The following is a 13,562-nucleotide window of genomic DNA, read 5'->3' as shown; positions in this document are numbered from 1 at the left end:
TGGGCTATCTAACACAGAAAATAAAAATTCAAATCGGACCAGTAGTTCCTGAGATTAGCGCGTGCAAACAAACAAACTCTTCAGCTTTATAATATTAGTATAGATTTGATTTGAATGAGCCCAATTCAAAAAGGTTATATAATTTAACAGCCTTATATATCTAATTACTGACGTTTTGAATAAATACCCCACTACAAGGGGCAGTCAGAACACCTTCTACGCGGGTGGTAGGAGACATAGCCTAGTAGGGGCGACGTAGTAGGGAGTCAGTATGGTGGGGAAAGTAAACAGTAATGGTACGTCCACACACAACTAGTAATTGATGTTAATTTATTGATTGCTTTTGTGTTTAAATTTTATAGAATTGTGGGTGTATTTTATAGAGATTTGCTGTTATAGGAGAAATTACCGATATAATTAAAGTAATACGATAGAATCAACCAAGCTACAAAATATTTTATTCATAGCGAATTGTATATTTTTTATAGAGAATTGCTGTTATAAGAGAAATTACCGATATAATTAAAGTAATACGATAGAATCAGCCAAGCTACAAAATGTTTTATTCATAGCGAATATTCTTATCACTAAATTACAAAATCCATACACAAAGTCAGTAAAGTATAAAAGTAATGGTATATACACATGCGTCCTTGATGAATAGCAGCAACTAATATAACGTTAAATTAATGATTCCACTATGTTAAAGCAAAACTACTTTCTAAAGCAGCCCACTACAAGCAACACCTCCCAGCAGTAGCATGTGGGGGACGGATGTGCGTAGTAGGGATTATATAGTGGGGAAATATATGCTAATGGTGCGTCCACACAGAGCTGGTAATATTTATTAAGTAGATCGTCCTTTGTTTTTTTTTATTATTTTTAATATGTGTTTTTTGGAACGGTGTTGATGTAACAGTTATTTTGATGAATCAACTTGGAAAGCAAATTTTAAATGTTTTATAATAGTTGTGTTTTACTTTGACAACTAATGTTAACATAATATTAAACGCAATTAAAATATCAACAATATAAAAATAATACAAAGAAGATATTGAAAAACGCCACTATTTATGTATCTGCCGTATGTATTAACATAAAAGTATTGAATTTTTAAACATTAGCCATTATTTAAAAAGACGCAAGAACTGTTTTTCTAGCGAATAACGTATCGAGAGCTATTTTTCATTCCGCTAGTAAAAGACATCAACGCGATACTCGTACGCTTTTTACATCTTAAGACGTTTGAAATAGAATCTTTATGGTGTATATATTTTTTAAACATAAAATATTCATTAAAACCGAGTATTTATGCGCTACTGAATGCGATACTGACATTGTTCAAACATTTTATTATGAGTACATTTAAAAAGTGGACTTTTTATCGTTCAAGCTATCATCCTTTATTAATAAAAATCAATAAAATCCAATGTTCATAAAATAAATAGCACTTGATATATTTTTATAGACCACCGTAACAACTTAACAAGAAAATAATATAAATATTTAAAATAAGGTGAATATTCTCAAAAAACGTTATTACTATGTAGCTCTTCCATATTATGCAACATAGCCAAAAATCTAAAAGTTCTCTATTTATATTAAAATATAATTATGTATTAAAAGTAGCTAGTGAGTGTATATTATACAAAAACAGCAGAGGTAATCAAATTCACATGACATTTACATAATTGCCACTTTATTTCACCAAAGACTTTTTACTATTTCACTAAGTAGTTCAAGTCAATCTCTATATATAATATATAAACAATATACAAGTCAATATCTGCATAATATTATATTCAAATCACACCCACGTCGAACAAGCTATTCGCTAGGTGAAAGCATAAAATAAAGTTTTTTCTATAACTTAATGTGACACTTATTCAATAAACAACACTTACGAATTAAGTTAATTAGTCTCACTTAACATAACAGGTACCTACGAGTGTTGTCAGACATCGCCGCATCTTCTAATTAGTTAATAATTGGCTCTGTTAGGCCTTTTGTAGCTGAACGGTTGTTAAATAAAGTGTTTTAAACGCTTTATATTTTAGCTGAATTAAAAAAAGAACGTTCTTTAAACGCTTTAAAGCTTTACTCAGTTGAAAACTTAAACAAAATGGAGACTTTATGACTATAAAAGTAACAATTTTACGCTAGTAGGCTAGACGGCTTAGCGGCTCGTAGGAAGCCGACGAAACTTAACGCCCTATAATATGATGGTATTGGCTATGCGCTGCGTGTGATTTAAAAATGAAATAAAGAAGTCATTGAAATAAATTTCAACACTAATTGACAAATAAACTGAATACTAAGTATCTATTGCCTAACCTATATTACGATTTGCTTTATGTATTCATACTTATACTTATTCATAGTTTCATTCACATTCTAGATCTTTTAATATTATTTACACAGAGCGCAAAAAATAATTATAAGTATTGCTAGTCATCACAACTCTAGTATGCTTTTATATGAAGTGTAGCGGTTGACCGCTAGTTGGTAAACAGCCTAAAATCGTGCGGTCTAATTAGTTCATATTAATCTCACGAGATAAACATTTCCTGATGCGGTCAGCTGGTCCTTGGTAATGAATGCAGTAAGAGTGAGAAAGAAACTTACTTAAGTACTTACTTTTGCCCACGATTTTGTTTGAAAAGTTCTCTTTTCTACGCTTAGATAAAGACGAATTTCATGGTTTGAAATGGCGAAGTTAAGAAACTACCTAAATTATTTTGAAAATTCTTTCAAAAATAGAAAGCTAAAGTAATTTACTATATTTTTACTGTGACGTATATTTTTGCGGAGCTTATGAAAGGCAAAGAGGAATGGGGTTATGATCGTTCTGAATGTGTAGTATTAAATAGATCGGGCAAAATATTTGAGAGATAATGTAGTGTAAAATATTTATATTCTACTCATCATGTTATGTGTTGTACCATGATTCTTCAACTGTAGAACTGCTATCAAAATTGTTTAAGATCTACATGCTCAAAAGGTTGTCTACACTAATATTATAAAGAGGAAAAGTTTGTAATTATGTATGTATGTATACTATGCTAACCTTTTCACGCATAAACCTCTCAACCAATTTTGAAGAAATTTGGCACAAGCAATCTTTAGACCCTGAGAAAGAGCGCAAAAGCTACCTTTTATTGCGAAATATGTACCACGGGCGATGCCGGGGCGGACCGCTAGTAGTATTATAAATGGTTACATGTGCTACAGTATATGAATATTGCATTATTTACTTTTTTTCTCGAATTTTCATAATTTTAACGCTGTCTATTGCTTCTATAATTAATAAGAAATTAATTTTGCGTAAACATATTTTTTTTTTCTATAAAAGGAATAAATAAGAATAAAATACATAATTTATACGTCTAAAAAAGGTTAGCGGCTGGAAATATTGAGTTTGTTATTTTGTGTAATTAATAATGTGTTAAATTATTCAGTTACTTCCTTCACAAGTTACATAACTTGTAACTTACGAGTGATCTTAATGCATAAATTGAGTCCTCTATTTCCGGTGTATTAATTAATATTCACACTTGTCATATCCTAAATGGGCAGTGAATTATTGCTTTTTTTTAAGACGGAAGCATGAAAGAAACGTTATTTGTCACAAGTGCAATATAATTAAGCGTCAAGTTAACGACTCACTCAGCAAATGCTGAAAATTGGCTCTATTTCCACACTACATATGTGCTACATATTTAGAATACTGATTTTCAGTGACCTCTCTACAATGATTCGATATTACAATTGCAAAATATTGCATCTTTGTAACAATTAATTGTTACGCCATGTAGCAAAATATTAACTCATTAAATATACAGATAACTTCATTACAGTACTTTAAAAACAAACAATGATAAATTGAAATCCATCCACAGATAATTAAGAGTCCATAAAATACAACAATAAATTGTGAGAAGTGTTAAAGGTGTTGCGGGCTTTTTATGAATTTTTGATGAAGAAGACACCATACATTCTATCGAGTGTTAATCAAAAAAATACATCCTGTAGCCCATTAAATTGTTTAATGACAGCTTCGTTTATTGGAATTTAATTTGCCTTGTAACATCAATATCATTGACGTTTATGTTTGTTTCTGTTTGAGCTGCAGGAAATTTGACGCGTGGCAAATTGCATGATCATACTCTACAAATTTTATTGTCTATATACAACTGATGATAGAATGAAGTAAATTAATCCGCACCAAACTGGGTAGAGCCTGTTTTTAAACACGTTTCATTTCAAAGAAATAAGTGGTTAATTATTTAATAACAGTTAAATAATATTCTTCGATGTCGTTTCGCTCAATACAATGTAGTATGTACCTACTAATTGTGACGTTGGGTTGTAAATTTTTTATCGATTTGAATTGTTCCTTTAATTATGTGAAATCGTAAGTTTATAAATTTGGCTCGAGCTCCGCTATATTATCGATACGCGTATCCAAGCACGGTCGTTATTTAAAAAATGTGAGAGATTAACATTCTTGCTTTACGTCCAGTTTAGAAAAGGAAAATTAATTACCGCCTCGCCAGCTATAACTGGGGCATAGCTCTCGGTTTCGAGATTTTTCCAAGTTGCGAGTGGATATATCCAAATGCAATATTAGCGGCCATCGAAGTATACAATGAACCCGTCGGGGATCGGAAAAAAGGCGATCATGCCATTTCCGCAAACCACCAATGCAATCCTAACTACACTTGTGTGAGAGGATTAGAGAAATTTGAAATAGTTCTAAGGTTCCTCATTCGCTCCGGAGATCGCGGGCTGCGCGCGCGCGTCGGGCGAATTGAAAAAAAAATACCAGTCCGACACGGTCGATGACCCGAAACGTCCTTGCGCGAACAGCTGACCAATTTTTGTGTGTGTGATTTTTAGTGCATGTGTGTGTTGTGTTGTGTGTGTAGTGAAGATGACTGATGGAGGTATGTTATAGGGGTTGATGGCTATTTTATATTTGGGCGCTTTTTTAATAAATATTTTTATTGTTTATTGATGCTGTTTTATGGTCCTCTTTTCTGGAATTGGAGATTTTGTAAAAATGTTTTGGTATAAATTGCAAATGTTATATCATGATTTATGTTTTGTTATATTAAATATTTATTTTATTTATAAAATTAATTAAAGCAATTATGTATACGTTACGTTAATTGCAATTTTTGATGTTTGAATTAATTTTAGTATTTTAGTTTATTGTTAGTTTTTATGTTCTAAGCTCGCTCATATTTTTATCGTCTGCATAATGTAGAGCAACCGTGAAACTTGAACAAAGATTAGTTTTTTCATCGTTGTTGATGAAAACAGGACACAGATAGTTTTATAAATTGTTGCGTAAAATTTACTCCTGCACTACATTTTTTTTAATACTTACATACTTAGCCTATAAAGTGTACTCGTATTTTACTCGTCTATGGCCACCAGATCTATCACAATGCGAATAATTAAATTATTTAAATATTATCATACTAGCTTCCGCTCGCGACTCCGTCCGCGCGGAAAAATTAAGAAAATTGAAGAATTTTTTTTCTACGTATTTTTCCGGGATAAAAAGTATCCTATTTTATGCCCAGGATAATAAGGTATAATTATACTAAGTTTCATCGAAATCGAATCGTTAGTTTTTACGTGATGCCTTCACATACAGACAGACAGACAGAAAGACAGACAGACAGACAGACAGACAGACAAAAATTTATTTAATCACATATTTGGGTTTGGTGTCGATCCAGTAACACCCCCTGGTATTTATTTTCTCAATATTTTCAATGTACAGAATTGACCCTTCTACAGATTTATTATATGTATAGATTTAAGAGATTAAATCTTAAAAAAATCAATCTATTCATGAGGCCTGATTTTTAAGTAAATATTGTATTATCATAGAATGAATACATAGTTAGCGTTTGTGAATGAAACAAGGTTGTTTAATTGAATATTAATTTTTGTAAATCCTTTTTAATTTTACTATCGTGTAATAATATAAAACAACGTAAAGTGAAGTCCCATGTCCCGTGGGGGTAAGGGGCAGATGCATTATACATCTGTTTCACTGATCGATTTTCTTTAGGGACAAGTAGGTGATTAGCCTTCTGTGGTCTACCAGACCGAGATATTTTTTTTCTTCGTCTCCACCGGGAATCGAACCCAGGACCCCTCGGTGCTACGGTCATGCGTCAACCACTGTGCCAAGGAGGCGGTCATAAAAGAACGTGGGTAAGTATAAAAACCATTTTTTTATATTCATAGAATAAACAAAAAACTGTGTTATAAGTAGGCCAAGCGTAAAATATGTGTATCTGCATGTTTTCAATGAAATAAAAGATTACGATATCCTTGAGCATTGCTAGTAACTCAGGCCCCGGAATCACAGACACAATAGAAAATCTATTATGTCGTGGGCTGTGGCCCGATCGGGCCGCTTGGGGCTTAATGGGTTAAAATAGATGTTATTTTCAGGTTTAAATTTTTTCTAGGGATATTACTCACAAAAAATTATATGAAGCTAGAAGTTTTAAAGACAGCGGTACTATTTTAACACTATCTTTCGGAGAGCATAGTATTTTGTAGCAATGTAGAGCCAGCGTATGATTGCGCCTGTTGAATCGGCGGAATCGTACAATCGTAGGTATAAATGAACAAATTGATGTATCCTTTGATTTTTTTAACTTTAGTTTTCACTTAGATTCGTTTAGTTTTATTGTAATATTGTTAAAGCGTTGTGGCAAACTTTTACAATTTAAATACACGGAAATTAAGTCTAGGGATGTAGTATTGAACAAATATGTGGAACATTATTGTCTGTGCAAAAAATACAGAAATATATTACACATCCATACTAATATTATATATGCGAAAGTAACTCTGTCTGTCTGTCTGTCTGTTACTCAATCACGCCTAAACTACTGAACCAATTTTCATGAAATTTGGTATGGAGATATTTTGATACCCGAGAAAGGACATAGGCTACTTTTTATCCCGGGAAAATGACGCAATCCCGGAAATCCCACGGGAACGGGAACTATGCGGGTTTTTCTTTGACTGCGCGGGCGAAGCCGCGGGCGGAAACTTAGTACTTAATAAACATACTTTCAAAGTTTTAAATATATACCCTATATTTAAAACTGAACGTATAGTTGCAGAGATTATGAACAGGTTTACAAGCTATAACAAATGTGCTAATATTTAACAATTTAAAATAAATATTTTGGATCCTATACGATTATGAAAAATCGATTCACAGTTATCTTGACAATATTGAAATACAATAGGCATATTGTAGATACAGCACGTCGAGTAAAACCGCGGAACGAGACTAGTCACCAATTCGATGCCAAGTTTACCGTTAAGGAATTAGATCGGTTTCCAAGAACAGTTTTTGTGTCACAGACAGATAGATACACGTGCCAAAATACTTTTAATATTCATTAAAAAAACTGTTACTGAATAAAATCAATTGTAAGCGTTTTTTTGGGATAAATGTAAGTATAACTTGATGTTGACGATATTGAGAAAATGATGATGAAAAAATATATGGAACAATTAAATAGAAACTTTTTTAAGAATATATTTTTAGTGTATTTTTTTTTCTATTTACACTGTACAACTCTTTTAACAACAACAAAAAGGAGTATATTAGTCTCTCGTAATTTAGTCCAGATTTTTTTTCAATATTTCAGCCATTGAACTTCTACGTAGTTTTGAAAAATAGTAACGGTTTAGTTTTATTTATTAATATTATTCGGTATTACATTATTAAAAAAATTCGCGATATATTGAGAACCTCAGAGGTTAAAAATTTTAAGACACATATTTTATTAATGCATACAAATATATTCAAAAAGACGGATGTAAAGTTAACATTTACATACACACATTATTATACATAGATACAAATATGTATATTAAAATTCTTTATTTGAATAAATTAATAAATACATATTTTAACAATGGAGGGTCAAACCTATAAGGTTCTTCCGCTAAAAAGCCGCAGAACTATATTGCAAGCTTTATCTGCAGTTAATTTCAGCTTTTTAAAAGAAAATAAAACAGTTTAAAGATAGTATGCAGTTCTATGACCAGTAGGTACCTATAACCTAATGAAGTTGATAATGAGACGTTTTAAAATATCTTTAGTTTTCCATTGCCTTCATTTTTAGCCGACTTTAAAAGAGGAGGAGGTTCCCGAATCGACTGCAGTTTATGGATTTGTTACATCAAATCTTTCGACGATGTTTGCGTCTCATTAGTTCAAACGAATGAGATGCAAACATTCACTATCAAAAAGTAACATAAATCCTTCGCTTCCTTTCAAGACCAACTACTTATTTTTTAGCTTTGGTTCAAACGTTACGTCAAAAAATGCAGCATCAATACCATAATCACATAATACAAATACAAGAATCACAAACAAGAAACAGGAATTCAAACAAAAAATGCATGCAATTAAAAGCCATTGACATAATGGGTAATTATCGTGTATTTTCAACAAAGAACAACGATATAATAGGCATTGAAATATCTAATTGCCCCGGGCTTTGCGCATTAAGCATTTCCTCTGAAGCCTACGGACATAATGCTGTACAGTTTATTGTGAATCTATGAATCTTATGCCGGTTACTCACATTCGCTCGAATACGCAAACCCTCTGGGGTATGGCATTCGCAATTTTTAAAGTGAAACTTTTATTACATCGTCTCAAACTTTTTGGTCTGTGTAGCGCATGTCGCGTGATGCACGATTCTACGATAATTATCGTGCAAATACGATAATTTTTAGTTAAATGTCTATAGTGTGAAAAAAAGTTTCACTTTTACCGTGGTTTCATAAAACCACACAACATTTTTTTTTCATACATGAGCGCAATCATGTTTACATTTTTCGAATGTAACATGTAAGTAACCCGTATTATTTTTGGTTAGGAATAAAATCAAAAATTACTCTATACATTTTAAAAAATAATTTAATTGACTCTAGAAATCTGCATTTATACAAAGAATCTGTTTTATCGCGTACGAAGCCGATACAAGCGACAAGCATTTTTTAATATAACTTTAATATCAAGGTTCGCCCCGGCTTCGCCTGTGATATAATATAGCCTTATAGCACTTAAGAATCACGTACATAACCAACGGTGCAAGAATTTTTTCAATCAGTCTAGTAATTCCTGAAATTAACGCGTTCTAATAAACAAACTCTTCAGCTCTATATTATTAAAAGATTTGTACTAAAATTGCTCATATATAACGGCTTAAAGGTTAATCTTCTTAATATATATAAATCTCGTGTCACAATGTTTGTCCTCAATGGATTCCTAAACCACTTAACCGATTATAATAAAATTCGCACACCATGTGCAGTTCGATCCAACTTGAGAGATAGGATAGTTTAAATCTCAAATCGTTTTATAGAAAGCGGGCGAAGCCGCGGGGGGTAAGCTAGTCGCTTTATAAAACAAAAGCTATAGCAGGATAAGCGTGCAAAAACGTTATATACAACTCAATCCACCAATCTATTACAATGTTACCATATGTGAAGGTATATAGGGGTTACTTTTTATAAAAACAGGGACGAATTACCGTGAAAGTTGATTAATAATTTTATAAATTATTCAAGTCCCCGCCTCTCATAGTTTTGTTACTGGTTTGAACCAGTCAGGTAAGAGCTTTCGTTCATATAGGCTATGAATGTGACGCAAAGGCCAAGATAGTTTCTGTTTATAATATAATGTAGATAAAACATAATATTTTGAGTGTTTTTAGATATAACATATTATTATTGTATATAACATATTAATTGAATTATTCGCATTATTCTTCGATTCTTTTGGAAATCTTATTTTCTACTAGCTTCCGCCCGCGACTCCGTCCGCGCGGATGTCGGTCTTTGCGTGGATGGTTTATTTCTCCATTTTGAGTAACTCGGACAATGACATCTTATAAATATCTATTGGACCCAAATACGGCTAGGTCTATAATAATACGCAACGTGTGTTCGCGGTACCTACTACAGAACGACGTCTATGGATAACTGAAAAATTGAGATTAATTTTTTTCTACGTATTTTTCCAGGATAAAAAGTATCCTATTTTACGCCCAGGATAATAAGGTATAATTATACCAAGTTTCATCGAAATCGAACCGGTAGTTTTCACGTGATGTCTTCACATACAGACAGACAGACAGACAGACAGACAGACAAAAAATTTTTTAATCACATATTTGGGTTTGGTATCGATCCAGTAACACCCCCTGCTAGTTATTTTTTCAATATTTTCAATGTAAGTACAGAATTGACCCTTCTACAGATTTATTATATGTATAGATTTTCATTTTTTTAAGTTAATGTTTTGTGTAACACAATTTAATGAAACAGCCGCAATATGAAGATATAACTGTTTTATATAATTATTTGTATCTGTGGCATAACCGACTGACTCACGTCCACACAGACCGAGCTATTTTAAAGCACATACAAATGTATACAATTGAAAAGCTTTACTTTCCTTCTACAAAAATCTGCTAAAAATAATCTTTGTTGGCATGAGACCTGGCTTGGTTATTATACGTAGGTATATGCAAAATTTTGTACTCAAGCAAGGGTAAGATAAAGTATAAATAATTACAGAATTACTTAATATTAAATAAATTATATAAAGCTTAATTAAGTTAGAGATATATTATAATTATGGGGGACATTTAGTGGCGTCTTTAATCTCGAGCTACTAATAAAAGTAATGTACTATTCAATGAACATTTTATACTGGGTCAAGATTTAATAAATGGATCTTGTATTTTTAGTTAATAGCTCATTATATAGGTAATTGATAACGTAAAGGTTCTGATTAAATGTGTGGTTGGGTATCAGGTTTTTCTGACTTTTATACGGTTCATTATCCATTTTATTATTTACTAGCCGCGCTTCGCGGTTTCACCCGAGTGGCTCGGCTCCTATTGATCTTAGCGTAATGATATATAGCCTTCCTCGATAAATGGGCTATATAACACCGAAATCATTTTTCAAATCGGACCAGTTGTTCCTGAGATTAGCGCGCTCGAACAAACAAACTCTTCAGCTTATTTATTATATTATTTTAGTATAGATTTACATATAATTGGTTTATCAACCATCTAACACTACACGTTTTTTTCTTGTTTTAGATCGAATCTGGGATCTCTCGGTTCTACGCATACCTACGTGTTAACTATTGTCCATTATTTATTAATACTATTTTATATCTTAGTTCTTAAAGTTATGATTCACAATACATAAAATAAATAATACGTTTAGAAATTACACATTTTAACGGATTTTAAACGCGATTTATTCATTATATTATTGACCCGACGTTTCGCAGCGAGCGTGGTCAATCACTAAAACTAGAAAATGAAACACTAGAAAATACAACACTAGAAAATACTTTAATACGTGTAACTTACGTGTAACTAAAAAATTAATACGTGTAACTTCTTCACAACAACAGTGAGGAAAGCTATCATTTGAACCCAAAAAGGGATTCTACATTTTGCACAGCATTCTAACCTCTACAAGTGGAATTATACAATTTACGCAATTAGCGTAGGCGCCAGCTTCTCACATGCGTCTAGATATTAGTAATAACACGATTCACTAACACTACTAGTCAATAATCATAGACTGGAGAGGAAATATGCTGCTGAATATAGTTAGACTATAACGAAATGCGTGTAACAACTGACAATTGTATTGCAGGTGTAATCAGATTGGATTGAACCACGGAAGGCAGAAAGCCAGAAGGTACAAAACGGTTAATAATTGCAATTATTATGCGGCAAAATATAGAGTCAATCAGAAATCGTAGGTGGTATGTTTCTAGTGGAAATAATTCTTCGCAATTTGGTCCAAAACATTATACAGTAAATGGCATGAAATAAAATACCTCATAATACTGGAGGCTTTTGATGTATTGCCAAGAATTTTAAGTCATTTTTAATACCTTTACACGAAAGGAAAAGTGACAAATTAATATAACGTGACAGATTAATAGAGACAAGCACAATAGAATCAGCCAAAGAAGTAATAAATCATAAAGAAATACTTACTCGTTCACATCAACTGCCAAATCACACACTGCTCCTTCTCAATTTTAATAAACTATGACTAAACTTTCTACTAACAATCTGAAAAACTTTAAACTACTACCAAACAACCACGTATCAACTTCATACAATTTACGCAATGCTATTTCAAACGTGAAAATTCAGATAGACATGAGATATTCATAGTCTGAATTCGGTGAAAGCTTAGAAGGTTGTACGTCTTAGGTATTTATTAATAGGTTGTTAGGCACTAATGGTTGTTATGCTTGTTCTATTAGAGATTCCCACCCCTTCCACATATGGACACGCCTTTCTCACCTTTAGGGGTGGGCGCTCATCCGTGACGTAGCTGTATGGGATATAGCATTATATACGTGTGTTCCGTGATTAAATAATAATATGTTCTTTATGTTTGTTAAGATTGCCGGGTGATTGACCGATTGGACTGTGTGTACTATTTTCTATGATTGTCTGAGAGAAGGACATTAGGCTTCTAGACAAAGTTTAGAATGATGAGTCTATTTGAGGACATGTTTAAGGTACCTATTTAAAACAGATACCGGCAATAGCGTAACACGATGCACTTGGTACATGGTATTGGTACTTGGTACATGCCTACCTAGGTTGTGGATAGCAGTTTTAAATTTCTTCATGTGTGTGTGTCCCCCTGGCAGTGGCAAAAAATCGTGATGAAGATGATTGTGATGCCGCTTAAAAGCGTATTATTACGATATTGGAGTTATTGTTCTATTACGACGATAAACAAATTTAATAAATCAAATAAATAAAAAGATGTATACTTACGTGGCTAGAGAAGTTTGATTACGACGAAATTGAAACCGTGCTAAGGGATCTATAATTTAAAGCTATAAGAAAGGATAAAAAAATAAAATTATAAATATATAGATATACTACACATTTTTTTTCTTTTTCACATATCCACACGTAAAAGCACAACTTACACGAAAACACACACACACACACACACACACACACACACGCTAACACACACACACACACACACACACACACACACACACACACACGCTCACACACACACGCTCACACACATACACACACAAGCATTTAAGCGCTTTCCACTTACCCTTTATTTGTTATTTTTTAAATTTTCTTTTGTATAACGTAGGTAACTATACTGTTTCGAAATTAATGGGAGAAGCCACTGGCTCCTGAGACACAGTATTTAACTAATTCAGGAGCCTATGGATTCATATATAAGCTGTACCTATTTTTTTTATGACAATAAAGTTATTTATTACTTACTTAAAATATCATTCAAAAGGAATATAGAGTTAGTTTTATACGTAGGTATATATTCAGAGTAGAAGTATCCATACAACGTTAAAAATACAGATACCGAAGTTTAAAAATATAGTGGTTCGTTTGGTCTTATATTATCTCAGAAAATGCATATCAAATTAATGTTCTTACTGATAAAATGTAGAG

Source organism: Colias croceus, chromosome 11 (genome assembly GCF_905220415.1).
Source record: "Colias croceus chromosome 11, ilColCroc2.1".
NCBI lineage: Eukaryota > Metazoa > Arthropoda > Insecta > Lepidoptera > Pieridae > Colias > Colias croceus.
The sequence above is the reverse complement of the archived record's forward strand: the minus strand, read 5'-3'. Positions refer to the sequence as shown.